At 40.2% G+C, this 14,577-nt stretch overlaps 1 protein-coding gene across 6 annotated transcripts in view; it reads left to right on the top strand.

The window, feature by feature from the left end:
- USP22 (ubiquitin specific peptidase 22) overlaps positions 1-14,577 on the top strand; it is a 199,238-nt gene that overhangs the window by 64,197 nt on the left and 120,464 nt on the right. The window lies entirely within an intron of this gene.

The raw sequence follows: 14,577 nt of genomic DNA, 5'->3' as shown, positions 1-14,577 counted from the left end.
TAGCAGGTTAAACACCACAAGTAGACACAATTGCAAACAGATGTCATAAAAAAGAACAAAAGAAAAGAAGTAACACAGGAATGTGCTAACAAACAATTGAGTTTTATTAATATTTATACTCCATTCTATAACTTTAGAGCTAGATGGATTCCTTAAACATTTATACATTTTAAAAAATACAACAAAACACTACAAAAAGCATGCATTCACACATTAAAGTTTTCCATCATTTCTGCTAGAAAAACACCTAAAGACCAATCATCTTTTCCTAGCTCTAACCTGAACAAAAAAAAGATCACACCTGTTTTTTGAAGACTAATCCTCTTGCTTTGGAATCCCTGCCAGTAGCGAGTTCCAAATTTTTGATCGAACTACTAAAATTGCGGAATAGTTCATCTTGCATGTACAGTAGAAGGCAAAATCAATTTCATTGTACCGGATGAAAGCGAGCATTTATTTAGTTCTTGGTAGTGTACAATCGGAATCTTACAACATGAGCAGTTTATAAATATTTTAAATAAACATGGCTAACTTTAATTTTTACATTCAAATTTGGTTTTACAGTTTTCACGCTAAAGCTCATATTCAAACCCTTGACCATTTCCCTAAATTTTCAAGTCTCCTTTTGATTTTTACTCCTGATGTGTCTGCTCTATAGCCCGTTTTAGTATTAATCTGTAAAGTAACATTTTCCCATTAGGATTCTCAGTAACCCCTCTTTCATTCCCTCCCCTACAACCCTTTTCTTATGTAACATTCCCCTCATGCATTTGTAATTTGCTGAATGTCCAGCCTTCTTTCAATGTGAACCACCTAGAAGTCGTCCGACTATGGCGGTATAGAAAAATAAAGTTATTATTATTATTAATTCTGTACCACACCCGTTGCTCCTTACTGACAACTTTGCCGTCACCAGCATGGACTCCATTTACAGGGAAATACTTTTAAAACCAGTAGGAGGAAATTTTTTTTCACTCAGAGAATAGTTAAGCTCTGAAACGCGTTGCCAGAGGATGTGGTAAGAGCAGATAGCGTATCTGGTTTTAAGAAAGGTTTGGACAAGTTCCTGGAAGAAAAGTACATAGTCTGTTATTGAGAAAGACATGGAGGAAGCCACTGCTTGCCCTGTATTGGTAGCATGGAATATTGCTACACCTTGGGTTTTGGCCAGGTACTAGTGACCTGGATTGGCCACCGTGAGAACGGGCTACTGGGCTTGATGGACCATTTGTCTGACCCAGTAAGGCTATTCTTATGTTTGGCCATATAATCAGTTCCTCACCCAATGTATAATTTTGTGGCTTGCTCCCCCAACATCCGGCCTGCTTTTCAGTCTCCTGTGCAGCTAAATAAAACTAGTAGCAGGCCCTTAATTGAGATAAGTACAACATTTGTAATTGATTGACTATAAGATATAAATTCAATATGAACCGATGAAGAGGTAGGTAAATCACAAGTTGAATGAAGCCCATGTGAAACGAGTCGCCATTGAGGGCCAAGAATAGCTGTTGGCATTGTGACATCTCCTGAGTTAAAACACGCACAAACATATATTGAACATCTCCATTTTTACACATTTATTTGTTTTATATTAGGATTTATTTACTGCCTTTTTAAAGGAATTCACTCAAAGCAGTGTACAGCAAGAATAAGTTAAAACATAAGCAACAGACCATTACAACAGTAAAAAAATTCAAAAAACCCAATATGGTAATGTAAGTCAACACAATACGCAATAAAACATTTTAATAGCATAAGAGTGTAAGCAAAGTTGGAACATATATTATAGAGTAAGAGGAGTTAGACAATAAGGGGACTAATTTAAAAAAAGTTGCACATAAGTCAGAAAAGTGCTTGAATATTATCTCAGCAAGTGTAGGCGTGGAAAAATATGTGCAGCTGATATTATTTCTTGTGTGTGTGACTAGCAAGTTAATTGTTTTTTCCATTAATAGAAATATGATATAGATTTGCATTCATTGCAAATCTGTACCATATTTGGCTTAGGTAGAAGTTCTTTTAAAATTTTAATTCTCTACTTCCGTAATTCTTCATTTTAAACTCTAGCTATATAAAGTAAGAAGAAAAAATGGTAAGAGCAGCGAGCTGAGAATCGGGGACATCAAATCCTACCGATATCTGTGACCTTGGACAAGTCACTAAACCCCTCTTTGCTTCAGGTACAAACTTAGTTGTAAGATCACTGGGGGCAAAAATACCTACTGTAGCTGAATGTAACTTGCCTTGAACTACTGAGAAAACGCACTAAATCCAAAGCCCTATATTTCTTTATCCTTTTAGTCCAGTCAGAACCAGGGCTAGGATCTGGTACCATGAGGCTTCCTTTGAGGATTTCTCAACTGCATAGAGCAGGGGTCCCCAAAGTCCCTCCTTGAGGGCCGAATCCAGTCGGGTTTTCAGGATTTCCCCAATGAATATGCATTGAAAGCAGTGCATGCACATAGACCTCATGCATATTCATTGGGGAAATCCTGAAAACCCGACTGGATTCGGCCCTCAGGGAGGGACTTTGGGGACCCCTGGCGTAGAGTTTCACCCAGGATTGTTTTTAGTCTTTGATCCACGAGTTTTTGTGTCAGGCCTTCAGGGACCCCTTAGGAAGACAATTTTATTGAATCACGGACCGTGTTGGGTCCTTAGTCCCCAATGGTTTGGGTCCTAGGTATTTCTTCATGTGGATTATTGAACTGTATTTTTAACAGAGGAGATTGAGAGGGGACATGATCGAAACATTCAAGGTACTGAAGGGAATAGACTTAGTAGATAAAGACAGTTTGTACACCCTCTCCAAGGTAGGGCGAATGAGAGGGCACCCTCTAAAATTGAAAGGGGATAGATTCCGTACGAACGTAAGGAAGTTCTTCACCCAGAGAGTGGTAGAAAACTGGAACACTCTTCCAGAGGCTGTTACAGGGGTAAACACTCTCCAGGGATTCAAGACAAAGTTAGACAAGTTCCTGCTGAACTGGAACGTACTCAGGTAGGGCTAGACTCAGTTAGGGTCTGGTCTTTGACCAGAGGGTCGTCGCATGAGCGGACTGCTGGGCACGATGGACCACTGGTTTGACCCAGCAGCGGCAATTCTTATGTTCTTAATAAAGCTTGCATCTTGAACATCATCTCCTCCATAGTGTTTTTGTTCTTGTCAGGTTCCCTTCGTTTGCCAGCACCAATGGGATTGTCTCCCTGTTTTGTATCCTCCCTCCTCCCCTCCCCCCCACTGTTTAATGCAGTCTCAGTCAGGTACCATACAGAACTGTCCAGTAAAGGGCCCTAAATCCAGTCATTGCAACATTCCCAGGCACTGTCAATCCAGAGGTGGCATGGAGTGCTGCTACCATTTGGGTTTTTGGATTGCTCTTCGTGAAGACGTACTGGGCTAGATTGACCTATTCTTATGGAGTCAGGAATGGCACTTTGCCAGGCTCTGGTACCAGGTCTACTCATCGCGCTTGCTTCCTGCTCCGAGATGTATAATATTTGTTTTCTGTACTCTTCTCTTGGTATGTTCTCACGTTTTGTCTTTGACCAGGAGCAATGAGGTAGACTTGAGGATCATGTGACCTGTCACCTGGAGCAAGAAAAACTGCTACTGATGATTTTGTGTATGCAGGCATTCCAGCTGTCTGCAGATTATTCCTTTGTCCATGGGAAAAGGAAGAAGACATTTGATAGATTGCTACAGTCACTTTCTTTTAGGGCTACTGTGGATTTTTCAGCCAGTGACGAGTCAAGCTTTTGTTTGACACTAGTAAGCCAGGCTTAAAACAGCATTAGTTGGATAGCAGATTGCATCTCTCATTGTTATGCTGTAGCAGGTTTAACCTTACAAGGGCATGATGAAGCATTGTTAGGCAATCTAAAGAGGTAGACCAGCAAAGGGATTTTCAGGACTGAACCTTGAGGTTAAGTATGCTCATTCAGGCTTAAGGCTAACTATTAACTGAATACATGTTTTTATGTGTCTAGGACAGGGATCTGCAACCTTTTTAAAGCAAAGAGCCATTTTATCGTAAATGCTTGATCCAAAATTTACTAAGAGCCGCAGTAGGTAGAGAAGAGGGTTTGACACTGGTCAATCCAGGTCACAGATACCTGGCAGGATTCAGAGATATCGGTTCCTTATTGCTCATACCCAGTCATAAGCAGTGATTCTTTCACAGCTAATAACTTATAGGCTCTTCCTTTAGGAATTTGTCAAAAGCAGCTGTGCCATCTGCCTTGACCAAATCTTTCAACAATAAATTATCCATAGTTGTATGTTGACTGAAAAAAAATACTGTCTGATTTATTTTAAATATTACCTATTAGTTTTATGGCATGTCCACTTGTCATAGTTTCCCAAATTACCTACTTATGATTTTGTAGATTTCTGTCTTCTCAGATCCATCTCTGTCCTAGATGAAGAATTCTCATTTGGTTTTCTTTCTTCATAGGGAAGCTGTTTAATTCCCTTGAGCAGATTTGTTGTCTGGGGGACTTCCAAGTTCTTCTATATCTCTTAATAGCTAGAATATAACTGACAGCAGCAGGAATTGATTCAGGGGCATTATAATTTTTTATTCTCCATTCTTTTCTAAATCCTAAGAGTTTTACTATATTATCTACAATAACGCTACTCTTCCTCACAGAATTCATGAATATTCTTAGGTCTCTTACTCTCCGTGTTTGACATTTTTGCTATTCCAAAACCTTCATCTTTCTTTCTTGTATGTACTTCCTGGTTGATTTTGAGTTATGTTTCAGAGCATTGTCTTTCTAACGTGTTCAGCTTCTTTTCATTGTGAAAGTTATCTCTGTCCAAACGGTGCACTTCTGAATGGCTGTTGGCTTTCTCAATGCATGACCTAGTTCAGGGGGATGCAAGAGTTCAGACTTCCAGTGCTGCAAACAGGCCTGGTTTTCAGGACATAACCTAGTTTAAAAGCCGCCTAGTCTTTTCTTTATATATCTATTAGTGCTAGCTACCTGGTTCTGTTATGGTTAAGATGGAGCCAATCCTTTTGGGCTTGGCTTGCCCTTTCCCAAAATGTGTAGAATTGAAGCCTAGCAGTTAATGTGGCAGGCTGAGGACCAGGAAAGTTGGGATTCAAATCTCAGTGATATTCCTTATTAGGTAAAGCTAGACTCAAACAGGGCACTGGTCTTTGACCCTTAAGGGCCGCCGCATGAGTGGACTGCTGGGCACGATGGACCACTGGTCTGACCCAGCAGTGGCAAATCTTATGTTCTTATGGACAAGTCACTTAATCCTATATTGCATCGGTAGGAATTTAGATTGGTATTTCCCTGTTGCCAGATAGTTTACAAAGTATACATGTGTGTATCTTGTGTCAAATTAGTACTGAAAAAGCGTTAACTAGACCCAAAATAAAAATGTTGATCAGTTGCTATTAAATTTAAAGTGGCCTTCTTTGTGCCATTGGTTCATCCACACATTGATATTCTGTTCAGTCTTTCTCTAAGGTCTTTTACTTTGGAATGCTACCCTGGAATTTCTTGATGTCTGTTTCCTTCCCAAAAGCCTAAATTTGGCTTCCAGAGTCTTCATATTGCACCTCTCCTAAATCATTGGTACCTATATACTGTATATCATGACAGCTGGCAATCACTCCATCCTTGTCCCTACCAGGTCAGACACACAAGGGTAGCACAGATAACAGATGCATGCATACACATGCAGAGGGGTTAGAAGGAATGCCAGGCTCTCCTCCTTCCAGTTTTGGTTCCTTTAGTCATGCATGTACGGTCTCTTCCTCCCACCTTTCTACATTTTCATTTGAAGAGATCCATTTTATCTTGCTGGTTTTTGGCCATATACTCCCATTTGTATGACTAAGTTCTCTGACTCTTTACTGTATCTGGTTAGTTTGCCTGCTGCATTACTTTTCAAGTCATGTGTCAAAGATTAGATCAATACATTAGGTAATAGCACATTAAAAAACATTTTCACGATTCGCTGACACAGGGGAACCAGGAGGAATAAAGGAATAGATTTTATCCTAGATCTTGGAGAGCACTACTGCTGCATTGACAATCATCTACTCATTGTATTGGCTACTGCAGTGGTGCATTGCAGAAAATGAGTAATAACTGTGCAAGTATAGCTGGGTATATGCAGAATAAATGAATACTAAGTGATGCTTGCATATTTTAGCTTTAGTAAACAAGTGTGTAATAGAACTTTGCGTTCATTTTAGAAAGTCTTTCCTTTTTTTGTGTGCCTAATTTCTTGTGTACATGATTTCTGTGTTAGTGTCTTCAAAATACCTCAGAATGTGAAAGCTGGTGCATTACTGAAAGTGATGGATGTCTAACAGACGATGAGTAGTAAGAGGGGGAGGAGGGGGCGCTGGCACCTTTCCGCCTCCCCCCAATGCCAAGCTCGTGCCCTTCCTTCCCCGATCCTCCCTATACCTTTTTAAAATCTTCGCCAGCGTGAGAAACTACTCTAGCCTGTTGCTCACGCTGGCCTGGCTCCCTCTGAAATCACTTCCAGGTTGCGGGGCCAGGAAGTGGGGTCAGAGGGAAAGCCGTTGCCCAAGCGAGCAGCAGGCTGGAGAAGCCGCACGTGCTGGTGAAGATTTAAAGAGGTATGAGGGTGGGAAGGGAGGGCTTGAGTGTGGTGTGGGGAGCCCAGAAGGAGTAGGGGTGGGGGCGGAGAGGAGAACACGGTGGGCACCTTCTACCCTCGCTATGCCATTGCTAACATACTCTATAATGCCTCTGAAAAACCATGGGGGGGGCACAGATTACAGAATCTAAGCTGTTGCTTTTTAAGTTAGGACCACTAGTCTTAAGGTTTTAGTGAACACTGTACAAGTCATAGTTTTAGGAAATAGAGGCTACATTTTTTATTTTTTTTAAAATTTTAAATGTTGCTTGCAAGATCTACTTTCCAGTCCCATTATGTTATGTGGTATTGTTAGGTTAACTGCAGTTCATGTGTGTGCTCTGGTTCCTTAACCGATTTCTCCAAGGTCAAACGGGAAAGTAAAATTCATAAATCATCCAACAGAGCCTGACACCGGAACTTTACTCCAGAACTAACTTTCAGAACTTTTAAGCTAGTTTAATTATGTATGCACGCCATTTCCCACCTGCTGCTTTTGTGCAAAACCACACCAGTCTTACATTTTTCATGATTCGCTAAAATGTGTTTCTAAGTAAATTCTTCAGAACTTTTTTTTGTCAGTTTTTGCTGAATTCTTGGCAGAAATCTTATAAGTTCCTCCTGCTGTCCTGCAATACTCTTGCCACTAATTCAGGTTTGGCCATTTGTCCAGTTTTCTTCTTCTTCTTTTTTTTTTTTTTACTCAGCTTGAAATAGGCCTTGAGTACCCATTTCGGTTTCTTTATTCATCACCAAGTCATTCAATTTTGTTTCTGCTAGTTTTTCAGGTATGTCCCCCCTCCCCATTGGTTTCAAAAAGTGTACCTAGTGCACACAATTGATGCCTGAAATGCTTGGAGCCCAACTGTGATTCCTCCTTTATGTTGTGTTCACAGATTCAAAGAGAGGAGTTTATGGCCAAGAAGAACTGAGAAGATTTTTGTCACAGAAAAGTCGAGTCCATTGACATCTACATTGAAATACTGGTCTTCATGAATCCTGGAACAGACATATTCTGGGGATGTATGGATATCAGGAGTGTCAATAGAGGCCATTGGGATTGGTAGTCATCTGATTTCTGTCCAAAGAAGAGGAAGGATTCATCCTCATCTTCATCTGCTGAGAGGCTGCAATGCTAGTTACCAAGTAAATGCCAGGGTGCCTTAATCTCGTGGCTCTTTGGAGCATGTTGCTGAGATCATCGATGCATTGAGATTGTGCGTGTCTCCAAGCATCTCAGCTTGAGGTCAGTTCATACTTTATGGCATTAGAGATGGTGCTTCATCCTCTGAGGACTTGAGACCCTGCTTCCATTACATCCCAAATAATTCAGGAGGATATAGCCACTCCCACTATGATGCCTATACCTTTGCTGATGGCAGCTTATGAGAAGCATCTCATGAAGAAGTTTGAGGAAAGGATGAAGAACTTCACTTCATTGAATGTGATGTTGCTTGTTCGACATCATCGATGTTGAGGACACAGATGGTCCAACTGATCCTTAAAACCCATGCAGTACTTGCAGGAGGCAGTTTAATGCTGAGACCTAGAAGGGTATCTGAGTCAGTTGACTGCCCTGTTCTCCAGCTCATCATAGAAGGAAATTTCACTGCTGCATCCAAGATCATTGGGTATCTACGAGATGGCAAGGAACAGTGACAAATATTATGGGACTTTGTCCTGATGGACAATGAATTTCAATTTGACAAAGGAATCCTCCTTTAATTCCACAGATTCAAATACTCATGACAATAAGCATCCCAACTGTGCAGGGGAACTCTCATAAATGGATTTCACACTTGAGGGTCATAGTCTGTGCAGGGGAACTCTCATAAATGGATTTCACACTTGAGGGTCATAGTCTGCCCAAGAACAACTTCATCAGATAAATTTCTTGGAACGCAGGGCAATATGAAACACTCTCTTAAAGATCAATAGGCCAACAGTTATCTTAATTCGGACAGATAACCAAATAGTGATGTACTTGTACTACATAAATGAGCAGAGAGGAGCAGGCTGTTACCTTTTGTGTTGGGAGATTGTCAGAATATGGAACCGGGCTATTACTTGTGGAATGTCTTTCAGCAAGCTGAGAAACAGGGGAGCCTGGTTCAAATCCCATTTCTGCTCCTTGTGATATTGGGCAAGTCACTTAATCCCCCCATTGCCCCAGGTACATTAGATAGATTGTGAGCCCATCAGGACAGACAAGGAAAAATGCTTGAGTATCTAAATAAATTCATGTAAACCATTCTGATCTTCCTTGGGAGAACGGTATAGAAAATTGAATGAATGAATAAATAAATAAATAAATAAATAAAGTGGTTCTTTGTGGCCCACAAAATATTTTGATCTTTTCAACAAGACAGTCTGTCCTTGGGAAAGGGGGCATTGAGGAGAGTTTCTTCTTTATACATAGCCTCTAATACCTCTTAATAGCAAAAACTTCTGAAACTTAAGAGATCTCAGAACCATTATTCTAATAGTCCTATGTTGACTTAGGTAAGTTTGGTTCCCTGCTCTTTTTGATCTTTCTCTAAAGAAGTCCCATGAGACTACAGTTTTTCTAACATTGATAATAAAAGATTAGAAAATGATGCTGTATTCCAACATACTTAACCCTTCACCATCCCTAGTCCTCACAGTTTGGATTTCGAAGGGTTTAGCATTGGCTTTCCTGAACTTGCCTGATGGTGTTTCAAGTTTTGTTCCCTTCCAGAAGGGATTCTACTAGGAGATCTTGGTTTTAAACAGCAGTACATGTAATGCCCCTAGTTACTTGGTTCATCTAGTCACCTTATTGCAGTCCTCTTTCTAAATATCAAATGAGAAATTCTTTTCAGTTGATATTTCTTATGGCTAAGAAAGTGAAATCTATTGCCTGTTCAATATCAATTGGCTGCTTTCTGAAACCAGCTTCCTTTAGGACTGCATTCTTGCGGGCATTATTTTCGGTTTAGGAAACTTTTTTTGAAATCTTTTTTTTTTCTTCAACATGATTGAATCTGAATGGGCTCAGTTTCTACTGTCTAATTCTGTAATTTCTGGAGAAGTTGATCTGGTTTTTACTTTTATTATCCATCCTTGAACTAATCAGGTAAAGGCAGAATAGAGGAACTGGTATAATATAACTGCATCATGCCTCTATTGTATGAACGTAACACAATGAACATTAAAATAATAACAGTGAAGGAGACATGCAGAGGTGACACTTAAACAATATAGGGTAAAAAAGGAGCTGGGATAGACAAATGATTGACAATTCTTTTACATATATATATATATATATATATTTATATTTATTTATTTTAAAACATTTATTAGATCACCCATTCACCGAGTTTCAAGATGTTTGGTTTTTTAAAAAAAATATCTTTATTAATTTTCAAAACTTCATTTAGTGCCATATAACATACAACGTATACATTAAAAGCACATTCAACATACACATGTTCATAATTAACCATTTTCCCCCACCCACCCACCCAATGATTATTCCATAAAACACAAAAAACATATATTATCACAGAAACCTTGCCCTATTCTAAATACTGATATCTTCCCACCCACTCCTAAGTATAAATATTTAAAAATTAATTTATGACAAAAATAACCCCCCACCCTTCCCTGGATATGTACCAAAATATCAAAAACTGAGTCAACAAACAATTATAATGAGGTAACATAAGATGTCAGTGGGCCCCATATCAATTTAAATATATTACCATGCCCCAAATACTCAGCGTTCATCCTTTCAAATCTATAACTAGAGCAAAGACTTGCCCACCAGAACAAAAATTTAAACGATCATAGTTCTTCCAATTACGGGTGATCATCTGGACGGCTATCCCAGTTATTATAAGGAAAAGATGGTCTCTATATTTATCAATAGGGGGCTTAACAAGATGGTTTATATAAAAACAAAGAACATCGAATATACAAGTCAAAAACAAGAACATAAGAAAGAAAATACAAAAAAATCAACTTGTGACCCTACAAAAATCATAGAAAAATTACAATAAATAACTTAAAATACTTTCCAGTATCCATACACACACAAGAATCACAGCAAAGAGAATCTACCATATGTATTTCAGTGGATAGAAATTCTACTGAAATGAAAAGGTCTCCACATTCCTTTAAAAACTGAAGGAGATTTGGATTTTTTTACTTCTTTCTTTCTTTATTTACCAATACATTTCCCCCTGTGATGTGGTTTAGATCACTGGTTCCCAACCCTGTCCTGGGGGACCACCAGCCAGTCAAGTTTTCAAGATATCCCTAATGAATATGCATGAGAGAGATTTGCATACCTGTCACTTCCATTATATGCAAATCTCTCTCAGGGCAGGGTTGGGAACCGCTGGGTTAGATCACCTGTTTGTTAATTATTATTTACTTTTTTGTATACATAGTCACATTCCTAGTTGAATGGCCTATTTTCTTCTTTATTATGGAATTGATATTTTAGAAAGTTCAATTGAAAGGGACCCCCCCCCCCTACATCACTTTTACCTCACTCAGAAGCATATTTCAAGTAGTGGGAGCTAGTACTGCAAACATTTGGTTGTGTTTGTTGATGACGTTGCTTTTCTGTTAAAATGAAATAACTCCGCTAAGCATACATTCATTAATTGGATGATTCAAAGTAAATGGATGCAACAGACAAAATGAGTAGAAGACATTCCATGAAAGATTACAGATTTAGTTCACTTGATATACTGCGAATAACAATTAAAAAAATCAGAAAAGAACCACTAAATTTAAATCAAAGACCCCCCCAAGATTTCTTAAAATAGATACATTAATACATACAATCGTGAATTTAAACACCCCCCCCAACACACACTTTTACAAAACCGTAGCGCAGTTTTTAGCGCCAGCCATCACAGTAATAACTTCAAAGCTCATAGGAATTCTATGAGCGTCGGAGCTGTTACCGCCATGGCTGGCGCTACAAACCGCGCTACGGTTTCGTAAAAGGTGGGGCCAATGAACTAGAAAACACTGACTGAAATGACTAAGGGCTCCTTTTACAAAGCCGCGCTAGTGGTTTTATCGCGCGCTAGCCAGAAATCTACCACCTGCTCAAAAGGAGGCGGTAGCGGCTAGTGCGTGCGGCAAGTTAGCGCGGCTTTGTAAAAGGAGCCCTAAACATCCAAATCAACAGTTTTCATTTTTATTGTATAATATAGCAGTGATATATTTTTAAAAAGTTTTTGCTGTTAGAAAATGCAGATGATGGCAATAGCTGTTTTGAGCTTTAGTGTGTGTGTGTGTGTGTGTGTGTACAGACACAGTGAATGCTTTGTGGAAGTGGTCAGCTAGCAAGTGTAGATATACACTTCCCCCTCCCCATTCGCGGTTTCCCTATTCGCGATTTCACATAATCGAGATTTTTTTTTGGGGGGGAGGAGGAAAACCCCCCCTCCCATATTTTTCTCTTCCCCCAGCATCCTGGCCTTACCTGGTGGTCTAGTTGGTTTTCGGGGCAGGAGCGATCTTCCTACGCTCCTACCCCGTGCAGATAGCCATTAAGAAATGGCTGTGGGGAGTTCCCGTAGTTCTATGTAGAGACTACGGGAACTCCCCACAGCCATTTCCTAATGGCTATCTGCACGGGGCAGGAGCGTAGGAGGATCGCTCCTGCCCCGAAAACCAGCTAGACCACCAGGTAAGGCCAGAATGCCAGGGGAAGGCGGAAGGGAGGTGGGCGTGGGTCAGAGCCGGATATCCGCGGTTTTTCGCCATTCGCGGTCCAGCTCTGCCCCTATCCCCCGTGAATAACGAGGGAGAAGTGTATATCTTCTGTGGCAGTGTCTTAATGGCTATCTGTTTTGGAGTAAACCCTCCCCCCCCCCAAGCCAGTCTGGTATCCACAGTGAATATGTTGGCATGCACTGTGTTGTCTGTTGTATGGAAATCTTATCTCGTGCATATTCTTTACGGATATTCTGAAAGCTAGACTGGCCAGAGTACTCCAGGAATGGCTTGAGAAACGCTGGGCTGAGGTACCAGCTACTTGAAGATGAAAGAAATCATTCTGAGCACAGTTGTCAATCCATTATGAGTTGGATTCAGGAAATGACATTCAAAATTTAGGGTCCCCCAAAATTGGCACGGAATGATATTCTATAACAGGTGTTCCAAGATTAGTGCTCTTTACACAAGGTGGGCCACTCGTAGTTATACAGTATTCATTATTTCTTTGTATTTTATAGCTATCGAATAGATATAATACAGTACTGAACGATAATGAAAATGTAACTGATAAAAAAATTTTCACTAAAGTTATTTGTGACACTTGTAAAATAAAAATAAATAATGAATAAATACTGTATACCTATTTTTGGCCCTCCCTGTAGTATAGGGTGTAGTGCTGAATCTGTGCTCAGTTTTGGGTACAAACCAGATTTCCAGTGCAATAGGTGTGTCATTCTGGACACGCGGGATATCTCCCTGTGGCCGTGAGACTTATACAGAAGGAATCCACTGGATTTTTTCTATGATCCTCCTACTTCACCGGGAGCTCTACTGCCACTTGCAGTTTTTCCCTTCTGCAAGCACGCTGGAAGGAGGGTTTCTGTTCTGCTCTCCTCTTTTCTTATTTTATTCAGTGTTTTCAGTTTTCGAATCGTTCAACTTGATGTCAGCTCTGCCTGTGTAGAGAAGAAGCGGACTGAGGTCTGCAACTGATAGGCCGATCCATGGTGGTACCTGTTTGCCAGCCTGTACAAGTAGTTTTGGAGTTTGGGGCCATCCCCCGCTTTCAGTTCCTCACCTACTGCTTAGCAGGAGTTTGAGTGCAGGCTCTTAGGCATAAATCCCGGTGCTTAACTTGTGCGTGGATGTGCTCTGTTCTATAACACTGCATGCATTTTAAGGAAATGTCTCTGACCCTCCCATAGCCACGCCTCCTTTGCAGATCCACATGGAAACACTTAGGCGCTGTTCTGTAAATGGCGTGGATCTGCTATTTCTGCCCCATTTAAGCACTTTGCAGCCATTAGAATGGATTTCTGCGCTGAATAAGTGGCAACTATTGTTCAGCACCATGGATACAATTCCCCTGGATGAAGAGGAGGCCTGTGAAATGGTGTGCTCTATAGAAGTAGGTCGTGGACCAAGAATTACAGGGTGACTCTTACATATCATATGTTGAAGCTTAGTGTGTTGCAACATTCTAGGGGAGGTATTTCCTGACATAGCTAGCAATTGTGTAATACAGGTTTGGGCAGTCTTAAATCACAGCCTATAACTTACGTCGCAATGCATGTGGAAACACAAAGTTCTTTTAGCTAAACAAATAGCTACATTGACTGAAGAAATTCAGTTTTTAAAATGGTATATTTTTAGATTTGAGCAATCGTTTGTGAGATCATGTAGCTATTCTGAAAATACAGCATCACTCTTCTGATAGCATCTTGCTTTACTAATCACATTGAGAATAATTATTTTCCCATTTGTCGGATGGATTGTACGCTTGAGCCTAAACTGCAGGACATGGAACGGTAGTAAAGTAAGATTTTCAGTCTGTGTTCACCATCAAAACCGAAAACCAGTCCTTTTGTATTGCAGAATTGTTTCCATGTATTTAATTGGAACAGAAACCCATTTTGGCCACTCTGTCACTGAGTACATATTACTATCTGTCTGCCGGGCTGACGTGTGCTTTTTTTTTTTGTCTTTGTTAAGCAAGATCAGTAACTTGGCATGTGTAGCATCCTTAATTGAAATATGATTTTTATGCTTTTAAAAAATTAATTAAAACCCATATACACGTAGATAAGGTGCTGGTCAGATATGCACCACAGCACCCTTCTTCTCTTTCAGGCTGATTCAAGGGTGGTTTGGTGACCAGGGTGATTACCTCCCTTGTTTTTCCATTGCAGCAGGCCTGTTCATACATGCGTGGGCTAGAGCATATCAAACCTAAATAATGG

The sequence above is a fragment of the Geotrypetes seraphini genome, chromosome 11 (genome assembly GCF_902459505.1).
Source record: "Geotrypetes seraphini chromosome 11, aGeoSer1.1, whole genome shotgun sequence".
NCBI lineage: Eukaryota > Metazoa > Chordata > Amphibia > Gymnophiona > Dermophiidae > Geotrypetes > Geotrypetes seraphini.
This window is presented reverse-complemented; position numbering and strand designations above follow the sequence as displayed.